Source organism: Balaenoptera borealis, assembly GCF_965194805.1.
Source record: "Balaenoptera borealis genome assembly, chromosome: 21".
Classification (NCBI taxonomy): domain Eukaryota; kingdom Metazoa; phylum Chordata; class Mammalia; order Artiodactyla; family Balaenopteridae; genus Balaenoptera; species Balaenoptera borealis.
The window spans coordinates 7,736,862-7,752,988 of record NC_138880.1 but is presented as its reverse complement, the minus strand read 5'-3'; positions in this window follow the sequence as shown (position 1 = coordinate 7,752,988).

Here is a 16,127-nt window from a genome sequence, read left to right as displayed (position 1 = left end):
ATTTCCCCTTGGTTCACCGCCAGTCACTAGGCTTCCCTCCTTTCAAAAGGTAGCCACTACCTTGACTTTTATCACCAAAGATTAGTCTTGCTATTTTTGAACATTATGTAAATGAACCATATATTAGGTATTTATTTGGGGTCTGGCATCTTTACTTTTTTTTTTTTTTTCTCAGCTGTGCTGTGCAGCACGCAGGATCTTAGTTCCCCGATCAGGGATCAACCCCGTGTCCCCTGCAAAGGAAGTGCAGAGTCCTAACCACTGGGCCGCCAGGAAATTCCCCAGGGTCCGGCTTCTTTCACTCAGTATGTTATGTTTAGGAAATTCACCAATGGTGTTCGTGCAGCAGTAATGTATTGATCTTTATTGTTTTGTAGTATTCCACAGTGTGACTATACCACAACCTATTTTTCATTCTACAGTTGAACTCCTGGCCTCCAGAACTGACAACGAGAGAATAAATTCCTGTTGCTTTAAACCACCAAGTACGGCAGCCACTGGAAACTGAGGCCTATTAGGAATAAATTTGCTGTACCTTCTCATATGTCTTTTGGTACATATGCATAAACATACACACACACCTAAGAATGGAATTGCTGGGTCACGGGGTGGATATATGTTTAGCACTGAGAGAGCACCATATCATTTTCCAAAGTAGTGATACCAATTTATCCTTCCATCCACAACGTCTGAGAGATCCTGTTTCTCCACATCTTTGTCAACGTTGGTATTGTCAGTCTTTCCTATTTTGTTCTTCTGGTGGCTGTGAAGTGGTTTTAATTTGTATTTCCCTGATGACTAAGGGGCTTGTGTGCTTGTTTATTGGCCATCAGGATATGGTCTTTTGTGATATGCCTGTTCATTTCTTGTGTCCATTTTTCTTTTCAGTTGTCTGTCTTATTGATTCATAGCATACATATAATATATATGTGTATATTATACCTTTGTCCAAAAAAATCTCAAGCAAATATCCTCTCCCACTCTGTGGCTTGCCTCTTCACTCTCTTAGTGGTGTTTTTGGGTGAAAAGAAATTCTTACATTTAATGAAATCTGAGTTATCAATTTTTTATGGTTAGTGCTTTTGTGTCCTGTTTAAGAAAACTTTCCTGCCTCAAAGTCATAAATATAGTCTCCTTTATAATCCTCTAGCAGCTGTGCTGCTTTATTTTCACATTTAGGTTAGCAATCCATCTGGGATTAACTTTATTGTGAAAAGATAATCCTCCAAAATAAGATAAAACCATGACTCATACAGATATAAAAATGAACACATGTTAAATTTTTATTTAACTTATTAAGAAGGAAAAGTGGTAAGGTGTTTCAGCCTGTTCCAAGGTGAATCCAAAGAATAGACACATGTATAGATCAGGAATATTGAAATAGGGACCTCCCTGGTGGTGCAGTGGAGAAGACTCCCTGCTCCCAATGCTGGGGGCCCAGGTTTGAGCCCTGGTCAGGGAACTAGATCCCATGTGCATGCCACAACTAAGAGTTTGGATGTCACAACTAAGGAGTCCGCCTGCTGAAACTAAGACCCAGTGCAACCAAATAAATAATTTTTTTTAAAAAAGGAATATTGAAATAAATGTGCAAACTGAGGCAAAACTGGTTTTTCCATGGTTGGGGGTGTGTTCCTCCACCAGACAGAATTTATTTTTATGAGCTTGGCACTGCTATCAGTTATCTACAAGTTACAGAGGTTTTGTGTGTGTGTGTGTGTAGGGGGGGTTTTTTGGCTCTGCAGCATGGCATGTGGGATTGAACCTGGGCCACAGCAGTGAAAATGCTGAGTCCTAAACACTGGGCCTCCAAGGAACTCCCTACAAGTTGCAGAGTTATAAAATAGCTGCCATAAGCTCAAAATCAGAGGAGATGCTACAGAAAATGCAGTTTTCCCTGAAGCAGAAAATTTTCCCTACCATATAGTATCAGATAGAGGTCAAGATTCTTTTTTTTTTTTTTTGTAAGTATATCCCACAGATCCAGTGCCATTTATTAAAAAAACTCAGCTTTCCCCCACCAGCTCTACAGTGTCCCTGTGATGTGTGGATTTGCTTCTGAACTCTGTTCTGTTCCACTGGTTTATTAATCTATTCTTTTTTTTATTTTTTGAATATTTTTATTTATTTATTTTACTTTTTTATTGAATGAAAGATTCTTTAAATTCTACAGTGCTTTACAATTTTCCAAAGTTTCACACACGTGATTTCATATAATCTCATAATAACCCTCTTTTAAATCCCCTACCCTTATGTTGCCCCTCCCTGCTTCCCTCTCCCCACTGGTAACTACTACTTTGCCCTCTATATCTGTGAGTCTGCTTCTTTTTTGTTTTAGTCACTAGTTTGTTGTATTTTTTAGATTCCACATATAAGTGATATCATACAGTATTTGTCGCTCTCTGTCTGACTTATTTCACTTAGCATAATGCTATTTGCAGCAACATGGATGGACTTAGAGGGCATTATTAGTCTCTTCTTGAATCAATGCCACACCATCTTAATTATCATAGCTTTATAATACATCTAGGTATCTAGTAATGTAAAGCCTTCAGCCTTGTCCTTCCTTTGGTTAGATTTCTTGGTTATTCTTGGCCCTTTGCATTTTCACAACATTTTAGAATCCACGGTTCATTTCTTAAAAAAACAAACAAACTCAAATTTTGATTGAGATTGCATTGAGTTTGTAGATTAATTTTGGGGAAATTTGACATCTTTACAATATTGAATCTTCCAAACAATGAACAGGCTGAACTACACTTAAACCATCCTACAGAGCATTTATAAAGTAAGGAGGACCTCAAGGTCTATCATCATGAGATATTTTTATTAAGCATAATTAAACATTCATATTGTACTGGGAATGATCTTTATAAAGGTTAGTCCAAAAACAGAGTAAGATCTTCTTCTGAGAATTTATATCCAAGAGAAAAAAAAATACAGGTAAACATATTTGATGATACTTTCCAAAAATTCATAAAGAAAGGGAGAAATGGTTACATGTGTCAATGGTCCTTGACTAGAGCTTTGGTCTCATATAGGAAGACAAGCAAAAACTTCTTACAAGTTGTGAAAAACTTTGTATAGAAAATAATTTACAAACAAATGTAAAAATGAAACCACGATCGGTGCTGTGGAGATATCTCTTGTCAGCATTTTTCAAGTGGTTTTGACTATCACTTCTCCATCAAATACAGTCAGTCTCCTCAGGACCTACAGAACCTAATACTTTAAATTTCTCTGAGAGTAACATCTGGAGGATGAGTAGAAGTTAAGTGGGTGAAGAATGGTCCAAGCAGAGAAAGCAATATGTGCAAAGGCCCTGTGGCAGGAGAGAGCAAGTGATGGGAGGCATTGTAAAAAAGGCTAACTTGACTGGATCTAAAGAGCAAGGGCAATCATGGTGTGAGAGGAGGCTGGAAGAGTGCTAAGATACACACCGTGCACAGCCTCAGAGGCCGTGGCAAGAACACTTTTCTTAGGGTCAGATCTGTGTTTTGAGAAGATCACTGACTAGAGTGGAAGACAGATAGAGGTAGGGCTGAGCATGGGTCAAGGGAGACTAGTTAGAAGGCTATTTCATTAGTGCCAGTGAGAAGTTATGGCAGGTGGACTGAGTAGTAATGGTGGAGAAGGAGGGAAGTGAATGCAGTCTAGAGACTGCAGGCAGTAATTAAATACCTACTCTGTGCCGTGCACTGTTCTAGGGCTTGAAGATACAGCAGAAAACAAGACAGGCAGGTGCCCGCCCTCAGGGAGATGATAATCTGGCTCTAGGTTCCTGGCTTGCATAACTGTGTGGGCGATGATGCCATTAACTGAGCTAGGGAACGCTGGAAGAAGGACAGGTTTCCATTTTGGACATGTTGAGCTCTGGGTACATTTGAGACACCCAAGAGGATGGTAAACAGACTGGTGGATATATGGGTCTGGAGCTCAAGGGAGAGGTCTGGACTGGAAATGTATTTCCTTCATCAGACGTAGAATCAAGCCAAGGGTTCCCTATGAGGCTACTGTGGAAAAAAATGACTTTAAAATTCTTAAAAGCCCTGCCCTTTCACAGAAAAGATGAAAGTTGGCTTCATCTTTACCCTGAGGCTGCATTTTCATGACAGCACCATATATTTAATTGCCCCTCCCCAGGGCCTTTATAAATCTGAGAACACTTTGCTACCTGTAAACACTGTCATGAACGCTCTATACTTCCTTGAAATTCTACCCGAAATACATACCAATTGATATAATGAATACAATGTGATTTTTTTTACTCTGTTAATATGATGGATTATCTTCATGGATTTTCAAATATTGAACAAGTCTTACACCACTGGAATAAACTACATTTGTTTGTAGTGTATACTTTAAAATATATATATTGCTGGAAAAAAAGATGGAAGTAGTACAAGAATTCATCCCAAATAACATCATCCTTGTCTACTGGATACTTGGAATACAGTGGAAAAAATGGCATGTATGTGAATGGGCAGCTGCTACATATCTACACACATGTATATACATACGCACTATATACCTGTATACATGTAATTTGCTTGTATTTACTGATAACTTTCCTTATTTGTGTTACTATTATTTTTTCACACATAGTGATCCTGAACTCCTTTTTAAATTGTAACAATGTTGATCAAAGTCTGCTTTATATTAGAATTATTTAACCATGTCTACCCTTCATGAACTTCTAAAGGGTAGGACCAGCAATTCCCTAGCATCCGGTTAGGATTCTGTGCTTTCACTGACATGGCCTGGGTTCAATCCCTGGTTGGGGAAGTAAGATTCCACAAGCTGCACGGTGCAGCCGGAAAAAAAAAAAAAAGATAAATAAAGGGTAGGACCACATCTAAATTTCACTGTTTCCCCTAATTCTGCATTCAATGCATGGATGGACTTACATCTCTTCTCCCTTAAGACGCATTCATTCATTCCATCTACTAGCGGTCAGATTTGCTTCCATACATACCTTAAGACACCCATGACCAACAGCTAAAATTGTATACGTAACACAAGGAATCATTCCTCTATTACTTTAATTCCTAATTCTATTATCTTGCATGTGTATATATGTATTATGTGTCTGTGCGTATATATATATCATCTGCTTCTGTAAAGAAAATTCCAGGTACCGTTACAGTTCTTTTTTTTTTTTTTTAATTTATTTATGTTTTATTTATTTTTTGGCTGCGTTGGGTCTTCGTTGCTGCGTGCGGGCTTTCCCTAGTTGCGGGGAGGAAGGGCTACTCTTTGTTGCTGTGCGCGGGCTTCTCATTGCGGTGGCTTCTCTTGTTGCGGAGCACGGGCTCTAGGCGCGCGGGCTTCAGTAGTTGTGGCGCACGGGCTCAGTAATTGTGGCTCGCGGGCTCCAGAGCGCAGGCTCAGTAGTTGCAGCGCACGGGCTTAGTTGCTCCGTGGCATGTGGGATCTTCCTGGAGCAGGGCTCGAACCCGTGTCCCCTGCATTAGCAGGCGGATTCTTAACCACTGTGCCACTAGGATAGCCCCATACAGTTCTGTTTAGACGTGAAAGAGGTCAATATGGGTGGTGAGGTGAGAAAAAGGGTGGTCTGGGAATCAACAGGCATCAATCTTAGTGTAGACACTTTAGCTCTGGGACCTTCAGCAAGTCATCTAATCACTTCCAGCCTCAGTACTCTGCAAGGATGGTATTAAATGATCTCTATGATCTTACGTCTCTAAAATTCTTTGAAATCCAGTTGGATGGTAAAAATGACTTTTCAACACTGAGATGCCCCTGACCACAGGCCTTTGGGCGAAGCACCTCAGAGAAGGCAGGGAACTACATCTAAGTATTTGGTATGGCTACATTCATCTTTTAAGACTGGAGGGGAAAGTGTGGGTTAAAACTGAAAGCCAGGGTTGGTGCTGGAGGTTACGAAACATCAGCCGGTTTGAAAGTGATCCTAGGAAGGTAAGGACCACCTGTTGAGGAAGGAGATGGTAGGCCCTGCAGTTTGAGAATTGCTTAGGTTTGTCACTAGTATAAGAAAACAACTGCTGCCCTGATCGGCTTTTGTATGAAAGTTGAGGCCATCGTGTGGTGTATCGCTTTGATAGGAACAGCCCTGAAAGTGGGTCATTCCAAGTGTCAAGGGAAGCGGATGCTCAGATAGAAAATAGAACCAGGAGAGGGTTGGGGACAAGGAAATTCCCTCTTTCTGTCTAGACCTTGCTCTCTTAGCTTTAGACTCGGAAGAGGTGTGTGCGTATATCCTAAGATGGTAGCACTGTCTTGAGGCAGACTAAAGAGTAGGGAAGAGGGACCCCTCTAATGGAAAATGAAATAAAAATTCATAGCCGTCACTTGGATGACCTAGTTTCCTGTAATTTTCTGCTTCCATTTTGCTTATCCCATGGTCTTTTCAGAAGTCATTTCAAATGTTCCGACCTTCTGGGTTTAGAGCTTTAGAAGCTCTGCAGGGAGCTCTAAGGGAAAGGTCATGAGTCCACAGCAGCAAAATGGTTAACAGGACCCAGCATCCCCAGGCTCCACCCTACCCTAACGCTAGACAGTAACAGCAGCAGCCGTAGAAAGATGCCAGGGGGAGGCCTCAGGAACGCCAGGGGTCAAAGTCAAGGCTGTGCATTTCTATTGCCTTTTTTCATAAGGAGGTCCTCTCTCTGCTGCCAGTCGTAGAAGATTCTGGATGTTATGGTGATTAAGGGATGGAGTCATTTTCTTTTTTTTTTTTAAGAATCTTTCTTTTTTATTTATTTATGTATTTATTTATTTTTGGCTGCGTTGGGTCTTTGTTGCTGCACATGGGCTTTCTCTAGTTGCGGTGAGCGGGGGGCTACTCTTCGTTGTGGTGTGGGGGCTTCTCATTGTCGTGGCTTCTCTCGTTGTGGAGCACGGGCTCTAGGCGCGCAGGCTTCAGTAGTTGTGGCACGTGGGCTCAGTAGCTGTGGCTCTCAGGCTCTAGAGCGCAGGCTCAGTAGTTGTGACACACCGGCTTAGTTGCTCCGCGGCATGTGGGATCTTCCCAGACCAGGGCTCGAACCCGTGTCCCCTGCGTTGGCAGGCGGATTCTTAACCACTGTGCCACCAGGGAAGCCCTGGAGTCATTTTCTTATATTAGCACAAGGTTCAGCCAATATCAGAACATCTAACCTTTTAGAGCCGTGTTTTTCTGTTTATTTGTACCCTGCCCTGTTTCCAAAAGGATTTAAGGCTGCTTACAAAACCACATAATGGAGTTAAAGAACATAAATTAGAAGAGCAGGGGAAAGGCGAGGCAGAGGAGAAACAAGGGTGAGGGCATGAAAGTGTGCTAAGAGCGAGCGGCAGCCCACGGAGCCCCAAAGGCACGCGGGGCTCTGTCCTGCTGGGCTTTTTAAAACTTGCTGAAGCTGTCAAACCAGTGTTGTTTTCATTCCCCAGAATCCTGTCATTGTTGGGGACAAAGCCCAGCGAAACAATCAAATCCGGATTCCCAGGACAGAAGGAGACCTCTTACCTAATCCGATGCCCTAACCCACGTGGAAAGCACTGCAGTTCACCGACCGGTCCCTGTGCATGCTTTCTGGAACCTGCACTCACTGGACCAAAGCCCGACATTTAAAAATACATTTAAGGAGATGGCTTTCGAGTGTTTGCTCTGTTTTACTGCAGCGTTGCAGAATCCTCAGAGCAGTTTGAACTTCCTACGAAAAGGGGGGCTCCTCGGTCCAGGGGGAGCAGGCAGAACCATCGAGGCTACCCCTAAGCTGGGTACAGGGTGAGTCAGCCTGGGTGGTGGAGGGGGGTGTGAGAACACCTCTGAATTTCCTTACCCCTCCCAGACAAGCTGCAGGTAGCCACCACCCAGGACTTCACCTGAACCGCATTCCAAAGACATCTGGGATGCCAACACACGTGGGAAGTACACCTGAGAGCAGATCGCAGGCCTCCTCCTCCCTGGGGCCGGCTGAGGAGTTCTTTAGAGGTCAAAGAGGAAGAAGATTCCCATCTCCCCCACCCTCCTCTGTGCTGGCAGATGGAAGGAGAGAGTTACCAGGCCAGAGCTGCCCAACTTCTCAAGTTTAAAATTCAGGGTTCTTCTTCCCTGCTCCCAAGTTTGCTAAACAGCACCACCTACTGTCTCAAACGTCAGGAAACGGGAGAGAGCCGATGTGGGTGAGCCTCGCAGCGTGCTGTTGATAGAGTAGAATGAGTTTCCCTCCCACTGCGCCCCTGAGACCCTCGGGGAAAAGCAGAGGCAGAGAAGGACATCACACAGGCCAGCTTTACACCCTCTCCTCCCTGCCTACCCCACTCCAACCTCTTCTCCACCAAAACCCAACAATTTCCCATAGCTTTATGCTAATTCCATCCCCAGCACCACATCGACAATCCCTTGGACACCAACATACCATTGATAAGACAGGTCCTAAACCCAAATTCTGTCATTGAGCTTCTGCACTTCCTGGTAGGAAGGGGAGGTTAGCGGCTCAGGGTCTGAAAGGGTAGACCCCCTAAAAGTTCTCATGGATGATGTGTTGTTGCCTGGTAACTTTTTTTTTCGGTAGTGGTAAAACACACATAGTATAAAATTTACATGTTTTAAAGAAATTTTTATTGGAGTATAGTTGATTTACAATGTTGTGTTGGCTTCTGCTGTACAGGAAAATGAATCAGTTATACATATACATATATCCACTTGTTTTTATTTTCCCCTATAGGTCATTACAGAGTATTGAGAAGAGTTCCCTGTGCTATACCGTATAAAGTTTACATGGTTTAAGTTGTACGGTCCAGTAGCGCTAAGGACATTATCATTCTCACGCAACCAAATGAGCTCTTTTCATCTTGACCCCAGTACCATTTTCAACACCATCCTCCCCCCAGTTCTAACCTTCTCTTCTCTGTCTCATAGCTCAAGTTCTTCTTGATTGCCATTCGCATTTTTTTCATTGATACCATAAAACCCTGTGTGAGGGCCCCGGGAATCCTGCCCAGCAGAGGTACCTGTCTTTGGCTCTAAGGGAGGATTCAGGGAATGAAGATCACACTTAGATGCCAACCCTCTACCTTGACAGATTGGGGCTGCTGCAAGTAGCACAGATTTCTGCAGAACTGCCTTGTCCAGGAGGCGTATTCTGGTTCTAATGTTCTATGGAGCAAGGAGGCTATTAGTTAATAAAAATGCTATCACAGGGACTTCCCTGGTGGCGCAGTGGTTTAGAATCCGCCTGCCAATGCAGGGGACACGGGTTCGATCCCTGGTCTGGGAAGATCCCACATGCCACGGAGCCCGTGCACCACAACTACTGAGCCCACGCACCACAACTACTGAAGCCCGTGCGCCTAGAGCCCATGCTTGGCGACAAGAGAAGCCACCGCAATGAGAAGCCCACGCACGGCCACGAAGAGTAGCCCCCGCTCACCTCAACTAGAGAAAGCCCGCAGCAACAAAGACCCAATGCAGCCAAAAATAAATAAATAAATTTATTTTTTAAAAATGCTACCACAAATATTTGTGATATTTTTATGTGCCCACTTGACAAGACAAATATGTTCCTTGCGCTATTTTACATTAAACTGGCAAAGTCAGAGAATAAAGCAAAATAAATACAAAGTGCGGCCAGAAGCATAAAGGAAACAAGAAGGAAAGGAAATAAAATATATTTGTGGTGGGAAGGAAGACCTTACTTTGTAGGATGGTTACATACAAGTCTTTGGCGGGGGGGGCGACATTTAAGCTGAGATTTGCTACACACACGATGAGAAAGAACTGACCTTGCAAAAAGCAGAGATGGCGTTACTGGGCAGGAGAGACTGTGCAAAGACCCTGAGACTGGAAGACCTGTTTATATTGGAGGAACTGGAAGAAGACCAGTGTGGCTGGAGGGTGGTGAGCAAGCGAGAGAATGGCGCTTAACTCCCAAATCACGGTGTGGAGCGAGGGTCCCTGTTACAAGTCCACGGGAGAGGAGTAGGCGAGCCAAGAATTTGGCTTCCCGGGGAAGGCCCTAGAGCCCGGCAGGAGTGGAATCGCGAGCGAAGGCGAAGGCCTGCTGGGGGCGCTCAGGAGCAGTTCCGAGTCCATCCTCCACCACGGCGCCTACGCCGCATCCCACAGCGGGTCAGCCCTCCAGGCCTTGCCCAGAGACCGGAGCCCCAGCCTTAGACCAGGGGCTCAGGCCGACTCCTAGGTAAAGAACGCCTTTCTCCCACTTCTGGGTTCCCCTCTACCCGCTGGCTGGTGCTTGGCCAGGTGACCCCGCCGCTCGCGGTCGGATGCTCGGCCCCGGGTACCGCCCGGCTCTCCTAGGTCCGCTCCGTCCGGGAGGCTGCGCGCTTGCCCCACCGTGGAACCCCATTCGCGACTTTCCTCAGCTCGAGTTGGGCGTCCTTCCAACCCTGGGCCCCCCCAACGTGCGCGCGCGCGCGCACACACACACACACACACACACACACACACACACAAGGGATTTGGAGCCGAGCCTGGGGCCATCTCTGCCTGCGGACAACGGGGTTTCCTGGAAGATGCGCCCAGGGCCCAGGCTTCTCCTCGTGCGTCTGCAGCCACTTGCCGACCAGGGAAGATCCGGAACGACCTCGCAAATTTTCTTTTACTACGAGGTCTTGCTGGGACCCACAGCTGATGGAAAAGGGGAGAAGGCAGCCCCAGAAAGCTCAGTGCGCGCACTACAAACTGCTGGGCTCGGCGCCCGCATCTGTGAGTAGAAACACGGGGACGCCTTTCCCCGAGATCCTCTGGAACCCTCTGGAATCCCAGCTTGCCCAGGCTTGGATAACCTTGGAGTCGCGGGCCACCGACAGAGGCGGATTCACTTGAAGACCAAGATCCCCGACAGCAGGTCGGGGGGCGGAGATGACTGCACTTTGGAAATACTGCCTCCCCGGCGCCCTCCTCCCCAACACGCACACATCAGATACTTGAAGAAGCCTGGACCAGCCAGGTCCCCGGCGGCGTCAGCGATGCCCGGGAGGAACCTGCCCGGCACCAGGAAAGGCGAGGCCGTAGTGTCGGTGCAGAGCCGCCGGACCCGGGGCCTGGGACCTGGCCTCCCCGCAGCCTCGCCGGCCGCGACTGCTCTTGAGCGGCTGGTGGCGCCCGCGTCCTCGCGCATGGCTTTCCGGTCCTAAGAAAGCCTGCGAACCAGTCCCTCCCTCCTACCCGTTCCTTCGTCTCCATGTCCTCACCGGCCCCACGGTGAGCAAGCTTTCCCCTCTGCGCAGAGGACTACCTGCTCGGAGGGGACGCAGTTCTGCAACTCTCGATTCTCCGCAAGGCTCAGGCGGTACAGTTGGCTCCGGGCGCGCGGACCCTGGAGGCTCCTCTGGGCCCCGCTCTGGTTGCTTATTACTTCCTCGGGGTTGGGGGCCAGAGCCCTTGGGGGACGAGAATGAAGGGGTGATGGGAGCAGCCGGCATGGGGGAAGGCAGCCCCTGCAGCAGGGGTCAAGGCACCGAGCACATGGACCCCTGTAGCCCTTACCAGCTGTGTGCCCTGGGCTGGGCAGGTTACTGATGCTCACCGAGACTGTAAACGAAGGTGATGATGATAATAAAAAATAAAATAAAATAAAAATAACCTACCTGTTTGAATTGTTATGAGGATTAAATGACAAGATAGACGGTAAAGTGCTTAGAATAGTAGAGTTCCAGGTAGCATTCCACAACCATTAGCTATGATAGTAATGGTCATTGTTACAGTCTGGACTCCTTGGAAGAGCCAGATGCGTTTACTGACAATGTACTCAATCGAAGCCCCCATGTCTCCAGGGTCCTAGGCAAAGGAAGACAGGCTCCTAGGAACAAAAAATGAAAAAGTATTCCTTCCCGTGTTATTGCCATCCCAGTATGAAGAAATCCAAAATTGCCCACCTCCTACCATTCCTAAAAAATCACTATTTTCAGTCTTTCATATTATCCCTGGCTTACATGCATGGAATTTTGTGTTCTTTTATCACTTATTATATAAGTATTTCCCTGGTTGCATAAGTATACTACTTGGTATTGGTATTAATAACAATCATTTTAATGGATCATAATATTCCACTAATTGTTATTCCACTTATTGTTGGACTCTTAAGATGTTCACAAATTTTCATTAGATAATGCTGCTATGTAATCTTCCTTAATAAAACTTTTAAAATAAAAGTTAACAATGATTTATTTTAATATTTTTCTTTTAAAGTTTATTTCTCCAAAAGCTATGCAAATCCGATCACTGAGAACCACCTAATGCATATTCTTTAAATAAAAGTAGTTTTTTATATGAAAGTAATAAAAAGTTAAAATATACAAATAAAAAATGAATGTTATTTGTAATCCCATCACTCAGAGATGTCTTAGAAGCATATCCTTCCAGACTTTTCTGAATATAAATATATATTAATTTTTAATGTAATTTGCTTAGAAAAATGGAGTCCTATGGTACATACTGTTTTGTAACCTAATTTTCACTTAAGGCATCATAAGTATTATAATAATAGCTAACTCTTAATATGGTGCTTACTATGTACCAAGCCCTATTCTAAAGTGTTTTACATATGTTAACTCATTTAATCCTCATAATAGCTCAATGAGGTAACACTTGATTGATATCCCATTTTACAGATGAGGAAGCTCAATCCCAGGAACGTTAAGTGACTTGCCAAAGGCCACACATGTAAGAAGTGGCAGGGTCCACGTACTTAACCCCACCTTATGCTTCTGCCTCACTTTACAGGTCACTTAACTGACATTTATCTTCTCATTCTTAATGAGTGCATAGTATTCAGAAGAATAGATATAATTTATTTAACCAATCCTCTTGTTTAACACTTAGATATCAATTTTTGATCATACGAAACTTTGATAATGAACATATTTGTACACACATTCTTGGGCACTTCTTTATTCCCTTAGAATAAACTCTGAGAAATGGAATTGCTGGATCACAGAGTAATCTATTTAGGCAGGGTGGCAAGGAAAACCTCCCTTTTTCAGAACATAAAGCAAGACTTCTGCTTAAGAAGTGAGCGAATAGTCCTCCTGTACAGCAATATTCTCATTTCACCTGGCCACCCACTCACATGGTCACACCCAAGTCATTGCATTACCAGAAAATGCACTGCGACTGAGACACTGACTTCATACTTCCTGACCGCAGACCATCACCTTCTATACTTCTCTGATTTCAAGACCTCTAATTCACTAGCCCCCATGACTTTTTCATTCTTTATCACTCCTTTCATATCTTTTTAAAAACTTGAGGTACAATTGACATAACAATAAACTGCACATATTTAAAATGTACAATTTGAGAAGCTTTGACATCTGTATTCACCTGTGAAATCATCACCACAATCAAGATGGTGAACGTATCTACCACCTGCAAAAGTTTCCTTGTGACCCTTGGTAATCCCTCCCTCTCAGGCAACCACTGATCTTTTTGTCACTAAAGATTAGTTTGCATTTTCTAGTGTATTATACAAATGGAATCATAGAGTATGTACTGTTTTGTCTAGCTTCTTTTACTCAGCATAATTATTTTGAGATTCATTCATGTTGTGTATATCGGTAGTTCTTTTTTTTTTTTTTAATTTTTTGGCCACACTGAGCTGCATGTGGGATTTAGTTCCCCCACCAAGGATGGGACCCGCGTCCCCTGCAGAGGAAGCGTGGAGTCTTAACCACTGGACCGCCGGGGAAGTCCCTGTATATCAGTAGTTCTTTCATTTTTATTGTTGAGTAGTGCCCCATGGTACAAATATATCACAATTTGTTAACCCATTCAAATCCATTCACCTGTTTATGAACATCTGGCTATTACAAATAAAACTACTATGAACATTCATGTATAAGATTCTGTATGGACATATATTTCCTTTACTCTTGGGTAAATACTTAGCAATGGAATAGCTGGATGACATGATAATTATATGTTCCCAGCAGCAGTGTATGAGAGTTTCAGTTCCTCTACTTTCTCACCAACACTTTAGTATGGTCAATCTTCTAATTTGTATTTCCTTTTTGACTACTGATGTTGAATATCTTTTCATATGCTTTATTTGACATTCATATAGCTTTGGGGTGTGTGTGAAGTATCTGTTCAAATCTTTTGCACATTTAAAAAATTGTATTGTTTGTTTTCTTGTTACTTTTTTAGAGCTATTTGTATATTCTAGATACCAGTCCTCTACCAGCTCTATGATTTGCAAATATTTTTCCCAGTCTGTGGCTTGATTTTCAGTTCTCTTAACAATGACTTTAAATAACAGAAATGTTTAATTTTGATGAATTCGAATTCATCTGTTCTTTCCTTTATGGATCATGCTGTGATGTTGTATCTAAGAAAACTTTGCCTAACCCAAGGTCACAGAGATAGTCTCCTTTGCTTCCTTCTAGAAGTTTTATGGTTTTAGGTTATACATGTAGGCCTATGATCCATTTTGAGTTAAATTTTTCACTCAATATATTTTAGTTTACTGAAAACACTTGGAAATAATGACTAATCAATAGCAATGAGAACCTTAAGAGCTCAGATTGTGGTGTATAAATACTTTTATCTGCTAAAAATGATTAGGGCTTCTTTGAGAAAAGACTGATTCCAGGTCTGGGGCAGAAAATGTTCAAATTTTCCTGGAATGTCTTGTCGTGCCAGAAGCTCTCAAAAATCTTAAAGAAGATTTAAGATTAAGGCTTAAAGAAGCTCTCAAACTGCTAGGGTTATGTCAAAGATCTTGGAAACTAATTTGAATTGGCTCTGACAGGTCAAAGATGGGACATTTTTAACATCAATAAGGATGATGGTCACAGTAGACTACAACACAAATCATTTTAAATCCATAAATTCATAAAGATTAAAAACACACCTTATCAACCACCTTTGGGGATTGCTAGTATACCAATTCATTAATTTAATAACTGGTAAAGGAAGGGAAAGAATCAAAACTAATTCTGCCTTTCCTATAGAAAATATACCTCACATTAAACAAATCACAGTGAGGGGAAATTTCTATTCATAAAAATATTCCAGCTAATGAATAAATGATATTAGAATTTGAATACCTGTATCACCATTCTTCAACACTAATGAGTTGATGGAGCTCGGCAATGATCCTCTGTGACTGCTAACATCACAGTAAAACAACTAGCATCACCTGCTTCCTGATAAAACACAACATACCATCTGTGATGTGGCCTTGTCAAGACAAAAAAAAAAAAAAAGCTGACTCTGATCAAGCCTCTAAATTTAAATTCTTATTTTCAAAAATACAGGGTGAAGAAGAACATGTTAAATAATACCAGAGGGATGAAATTAGCAAAGTTCAGTCTGTGAGAAACCTTACAGGACAAAAAAACCCAGTTCTTCAGTTTTTAAAAAAAAGATGCAAGGGAAAAGAAAAAGATGGAAGAGAAAACTACAGATTAAAAGAGACATAAATGACAAAATAATTGTTCCAGCTATCTTTACTAGCATAACAAATCACTCCAAAATTAGTGTCTTCAAACAATGACAACATTACATTTGCTCATGAATCTGTAGTTTGGGAAGGGCTCAGCAGGACAATTCATCTCTGCTCCACTCACTTAACTGGGATGGCTTGAAGGTTGGGGGCTGGAATCAGTACACGTCTAACGGTTGATTCTGGCTGTCCCCTGGGACCTCCTCTGGGTCTAGAGCCAGACCACCCACCCATGTCTTGCCTGCAGCCTGACTGCTGAGTTCCAAGAGCCAGAGCCCTAAGAGGTAGGTAGGTAGGTAGGTAGGTAGATAGTTAGATAGATAGATAGATAGATGGCCAGTGGAAGCTGTACCACCTTCTATGACAGCCACAGAAGTCACGTAACATCACTTCTGTTGTACTCTATTTGTTAGAAATTCTCCCAAGGCAAGGAGAATTCAATTTTACATTTTGATGGGAAGAGCATCAAGGAATTTTCAGAAAAAAATTTAAAATCCACCACAATAACTAACTACAAAAAAAAACATTAAAAAAAAGAACAATTAGGACGATCAGAGCAATGTAGATAAATGATACTACATATATAGACATATGACATTGAACGTATGATGACATTAAGTAATTGTTGGCTTGGAGGTGTGTGATGATGGTATTGTGGTTATTTTAAAAGGGGAGGCCTTGTCTTTTAGAAATATA